The 6,000-nt window shown below is 47.1% G+C and overlaps 1 pseudogene; it reads right to left on the reverse strand.

The window, feature by feature from the left end:
* Window positions 1-403: 403 nt before the first annotated feature.
* LOC136659660 (5S ribosomal RNA) lies at window positions 404-523 on the reverse strand (annotated as a pseudogene).
* Window positions 524-6,000: the final 5,477 nt, after the last annotated feature.

The following is a 6,000-nucleotide window of genomic DNA, read 5'->3' on the forward strand; positions in this document are numbered from 1 at the left end:
ATGCTTGGCATTCACAGTCCTACCTGGAAGATGAAGTTAAATGTGGGATCTTCTGCATGCAAAACCAGTGATCGACTACCAAACTAATTCTGTGGAATGCATGAAGGTGTCTTCTACTGAGCTGGACTGTCTAGCTAGTGTTGTCTACACCAGTGGCTATAGGGAGATTGGGCAGCAATGCTCCCCCACCCATAGCAGCTTGTTTAACCCTTGATGCACATAGCCTAATCTGCCCTGTCAGTTTCATGACCAACAGAAAATTAGGTCATGGCCCACTGGTGGGTTCCAGACCCACAATTTGGGAACTGCTACCTTCTTAGGAGACCCCAGAGGCCGCTTTTGGGTCATGCCAGGTCCAAGTGGTGGTGGTTGGCAACCTTCAGTCTCAAAAGACTATGGTATAAGCCTACAGCACCCGGTATTCCCAGGCGGTCTCCCATCCAAGTACTAACCAGGCCTGACCCTGCTTAGCTTCCGAGATCAGATGAGATCAGGCATGTGCAGGGTAACAGTTGCTGCATCCACAACTCACTCCATTGGCCTCCATTGGTTGCCAGGATGCCCTGTGGGAGTGACTTCTGGCTTGCAGACGCAACTTCCGGTTTGCTTCCGCAAGACATTCTGGGGTCCGTAGAAGCCAATGGATTGGGTTGCAGGCCTGGCTCAGCCCAGAAGCAGCCTCTGGGGGCTCCTTATAGGCATTGCAGCACTGCAGGGAGCACTGCATCCCGACCCACTGTAGAGAACAAGATGGGTTGTGGTGCTAGAAGATTTGGGAACAGCTGAGGTCACCTGTTTCTAAAAGCAGAGGACAGGCAATGGCTCTTTGTCCATTCGTTTTATGTCACCTTGGCTGGGTAGCAATTAATACATTTTCCAAAATCAAATAAATAATTCACCAAACCCCCACTGATCCAAGAGAAGCCCTTTGGCCGAGTTCTGACTCCTCGCAGCAGCTGAAAATTATCTAGTGGTGCTCACTCAAAACAAGGCTGGCCTAGAATACTAATGCGCCGTCTATGAGACAACTCCTCAAAACGTGAGGTGCAACAGTCCTAGCTCAAGTGGAAAAGCAAGGATCCCTGGTGAGTCCCACCTGATGTCTGATGCTAAGCATCTCGTCATGCATCTTGGCCTAGATGCTACTACAGGTGGGTTTTTAATGTTATATTTGCTATGCGGCTGAGGTTACCACAGCTTGGAAATTTATCTGGAAAAAGAGTGAAATCTTGACAAGGCCGCACATGGTCCCCCTGGTCTCAGAAAGCCTCATGGATGTGCGATCCTCTGTGGGTCCACCAGACACAGCTTTAGAACCCTCTGTGGGTTCCAATTCCCAGATAAAGAGAACTCACTTTATAACTTATGCAATGTTCTCTCCACACTGTTCCGGTCTTTTCTGGACTCCGTAGAGAAGTCTCCAGACTTTGCTGCGCTGTTCCATTTTTTTTTTATTTGCACAGAATATGTGTGCTGTTTGCCATGGTCTCCACTCTGTTTGGCACTGATAAATCTCTTTTTAACAAGCAATCTTGGTGGGCTTATACGTACACGTTTGTAGCAATATTTTTTGGGGTGTCTGGTGTTCTTTTTATCTCCCCTAATATGCAGGACTGCATGTAATACACTGCAAAAAAAGCTGTCTTGTTCAAAGGTTTGGGGAATGATAGTATTTTTAACTAGCGTGCAGAAGTGCATGTGCGCATCATCTTGTTGCGGTCATTCTATGACCATGTAGAGATTGATTTTGTTTTTGCACATGTGCATCAGTAACAGGGCCCATAAGGGGTGGGGTTAAAGGGGATAATTTGTACTCAGGGTCAGAAAGGGAATGCAGGAGCAGAAGAAGGGGCCCACAAATTTCCTGGGATCTTTTATTTTCATATCTCACCTGGACTCGCTACCCACATGGGATGCTGTGTGCACATCTGTTGCTCGAAAGCCATATGTGTTTGGCCAAGGAATGCATATGTGACGCCGCTTAACACAGTGTCAAATCTGGGAGGAAACTGGCCTGCTGCAGTAGCTCTTTGGCGTGTAGATTTCCTTGCGCAAAGCAATGGCCGTGCCATCCGCTTGGCCGTAGGAGCTCAGCTCCTATGAGGCTACAGCTGCTGCAGAAGTACATTTTGGTGCACTTTCCATTCTAGTGTGAACCTAAATACGATGATGCTCATTTTCTGCAATGATTTTCTACATTTAAAAGATTCTAGAGAGACAGGAGGGCATATGGTCTGCCAATGCTGCATGGCAGGTGGACCTGAGCTCTGCACTGAGGAGCCCAGTAGATCTGGGCTCCGGAGACTTTTCCAGCTCTCACTACTTTCTCCCTTTTGCCCCCTCCACACTCCTGTTCTACCCACCCTTGTCACTACCACTCCCTGCTCTGTCTCATCCCCTCTCCTCCCCCTTTGGAAAGTGTCCCAGAAGAAACTTTTTACCTTCTGATAAAGTTCCCCTTGGAGACCCTGATCAGTCACTTAGAGGACAGAAAGACACAAACGAAGCAAAATAATAAAAAGTTGGGACAACCAGCCCCCGCGCCAATAATTTTAGGAATTATTGATATTACAGTGGAATTCAGGAGGGGAACCATAAACCCATGGGATAGTAAAGGCATGGCACTGGAGAATATCCGCTCGCCCCGAACATTTGCAGAATGAAACCACAGGGAGGGAGAGCTTGAACCTGACCGTCTGTGATGACCTGAATCTTCAAATAGAGTTTGAAGATGCCTGGAAGGGGGTGGATGGAGATGATAAAAACTCTTATTGTTGAGTTGGAGATGAGAGCCCGCAGAGGTGTGTCTTTCACCCATCCTGATACCTATAACAGGACTACCTTCCTCATTGGGATACTCAAGCTAGAGGTTGTGTGAATTCACTTCTTAAACAAAGATTTTGCCTCCTGCCCGCAGCCAGAAGGACATTGTGTACTCTCTCTCTCTCTCTCTCTCTCTCTCTCTCTCTCTCTCTCTCTCTCTCTCTCTGTGTGTGTGTGTGTGTGTGTGAGAGAGAGAGAGAGAGAGAGAGTGTTTTTCAAGGCAAAACCAGCTTGATATGTACCCAACTGCTGTACTCGAGTGAACCTATTACAGATTTGTTTTGCTGCCTCTAATCTGGTGCAGGGAAGCTCAGATGTGAAACCCGGTGGGTGGGAAAAGGAAGCATCAGGGCTTGTTTGTTAAACTCCTTCCTTGCAAGCAATTAATCACTTGTTTGGATCCAGTCGGGTCCCCAGTTTACTCGGTCAACGCCTGGGGTATTATTCTCTGACAGTGACAAGTTTAGCTCTTCCACCACCAACCACAACACAGTTTGCAGGCACTGCAATGTATAAAAGACCCAGTCCGGGCTTTGGGGCTGCCTTAAAAAGCTCTCCAGAAGTTTCCACTGGTGCGGAGCACTGCTGCCAAAGCAGGCAGGTGGGCAAGTCGGCTGGGACACTGTTTTGCTCCAGTGGCTACTAGTATATATCTATGTTCAATTTAAATTTTTGCCAGGTATACAGGTGTACACATTTGGTCCCTGTTGCGTATTTGCAACATTGGGCAGAAATGGCTTAAAGTGTTGGCTTCGGCCTTGTTTGTTTGTTTATTTTTCATTTATACTGTCCTTCCTCCAAGGAGCTCAGGGTGGTATACGTAATTCCTCCCTCCTATTGTCCTCACAGCAACCCTGCAAGGTAGGTGAGGCTGAGAGATAGCGTCTGGCCTGAGGTCACCCAGAAAGCTTTGTGACTGAGCGAGGATTTGAACCTGGATCTAAGCCCAATTCCCAAACCACTGCGCCATCCTGGCTCTGTTAGGAAGGCCAGGTGCCACTCCATCATTATAAGCCCTGAATGTTCTGTCACCAATAAAATGTGAACCGTCCATCCAGATCTCCAGTGCACAGAAATTAGGTGATCAGCTCTTCTATGCTGCCAAAATCAGGTGCAGATTTGTGGAGAAAAGAGGGAGATACAGTGGTTTGAAAATTCAGCCTTGAACAGGACAATTACAGGTATTTTTTAAGCTGGGGTAACTTGCCCTATCACAAGGAGAATCACTCCTGCAGCCCCAAGGGGCTACCAATGCAATATAAAACAAGACAGCCACACACACAAAGAGGGGATGTTTGCTGATGACACTCCTTTCCTAGGGTGCCATTTGGCAGGAGACTACAGATGTGTGCCCAACCATATGGGAGCTACTCAGGCCCATGAATGGAGTATAGTTCCTTTCCAGTTGTTTAGTCCAGGTTTGTCCCATATGTTTCACTCACTCTTATGCTAACATCCTGGTAGGATCTGCCAGTGGCATAACTAGAGGGGGTTATGTTTGGACTGGGAGTTTTGGGTGCTCACTAATAATGGGGATCATCATCGTCATCATCACCCCCCAAACAAGCATATAATAGCAGGTCCCAGTGGCATAGCTAGAGGGGGTGCAAAGCACTAAGTTTTGTAGGGAGCCTCACCATGGCATGCAAGTAATTATTTATCAGATAATTCACCAATCCCTCACTGATCCAAGAGAAGCCCTTTGGTCAGTTCTGACTCCTCTCAGTAGCTGAGAATTATCTAGCAGCTGAGAAATACCTCCTTCTCCTCCCCTTCAGAGCCATTCCAGGTGGGGAAGGGGAGCGGCTGCTTGCACGCTGAAGTGAGGCTCCCTGGAAAACTTAGTGCTATGCACCCCCTCTAGCTATGCCACTGGGACCTGCTATTATATGCTTGTTTGGGGGGTGATGATGACGATGATTACTAGTGAGCACGCAAAACTCCCAGTTCAAACACTGGTGGGCTGTGATGCCGCTGATGTGGATTATTATGTTTTAATTATTTGTTGATAACCTATTTTAAGAATGGCCAATTAATGTTATTTATTAAAAATATGCATACCTGCTTTTTTCAAGGTAAAAAGGTTTCAAGGGCATATAGCAAAATAAATTTTAAAAGGGTTTTTCAAAGGGCCAACCATAATGAGTAAATAGCAATAACAACAACAACAACAATAATAATAATAATAATAATAATAATAATAATAATAATAATAATAATAATAATAATAAACCATTTCTGCAGTTGCCCGATCTCATCTGATCTCGGAAGCTAAGCAGGGTCAGGCCTGGTTAGTACTTGGATGGGAGACCACCTGAGAATACTGGGTGCTGTAGGCTTCTACCATAGTCTTTCGAGACTGAAGGTTGCCAACCATCTCCCTATACTGAACACTATCTCCCAGTCTCGTCTGATCTCGGAAGCTAAGCAAGGTCAGGCCTGGTTAGTACTTCGATGGGAGACCGCCTGAGAATACCGGGTGCTGTAGGCTTCTACCATAGTCTTTCGAGACTGAAGGTTGCCAACCATCTCCCTATACTGAACACTATCTCCCAATCTCGTCTGATCTCGGAAGCTAAGCAAGGTCAGGCCTGGTTAGTACTTGGACGGGAGACCGCTTGGGAATACCGGGTGCTGTAGGCTTATACCATGAGCTCAGAAGCTAAGCAGGGTCAGGCCTGGTTAGTACTTGGACGGGAGACCGCTCGGGAATACTGGGTGCTGTAGGCTTATACCATAGTCTTTCGAGACTGAAGGTTGCCAACCATCTCCCTATACTGAACACTATCTCCTGATCTCTTCTGATCTCAGAAGCTAAGCAGGGTCAGGCCTGGTTAGTTCTTGGATGGGAGACTGCCTGGGAATACTGGGTGTTGTAGGCTTACACCATAGTCTTTTGAGACTGAAGGTTGCCAACCAAATAGCAATAAAGGTCTTCAAACTGCCTCTGAAAGGAGAACTAGATCCAAATCCCTGGTGGTCTGGGTGTTTTGGCAGTGGAAGTGGGGAAGTGATGGTCTTTCCCTCACTGGTGATCTTCAAGCAGAGGGTAAACAGGCACCTGGTGCAGATGCTCTAGGACAGTGGTTCTCAACCTGTGGTCCAGGAGACCCTGGCTTTGATCACTTCCTGCATTGGCTGCGGTTGTGGGTGGTCCGTTCTCCGCCCTCTCTGGTA

Source organism: Tiliqua scincoides, chromosome 8, assembly GCF_035046505.1.
Source record: "Tiliqua scincoides isolate rTilSci1 chromosome 8, rTilSci1.hap2, whole genome shotgun sequence".
NCBI lineage: Eukaryota > Metazoa > Chordata > Lepidosauria > Squamata > Scincidae > Tiliqua > Tiliqua scincoides.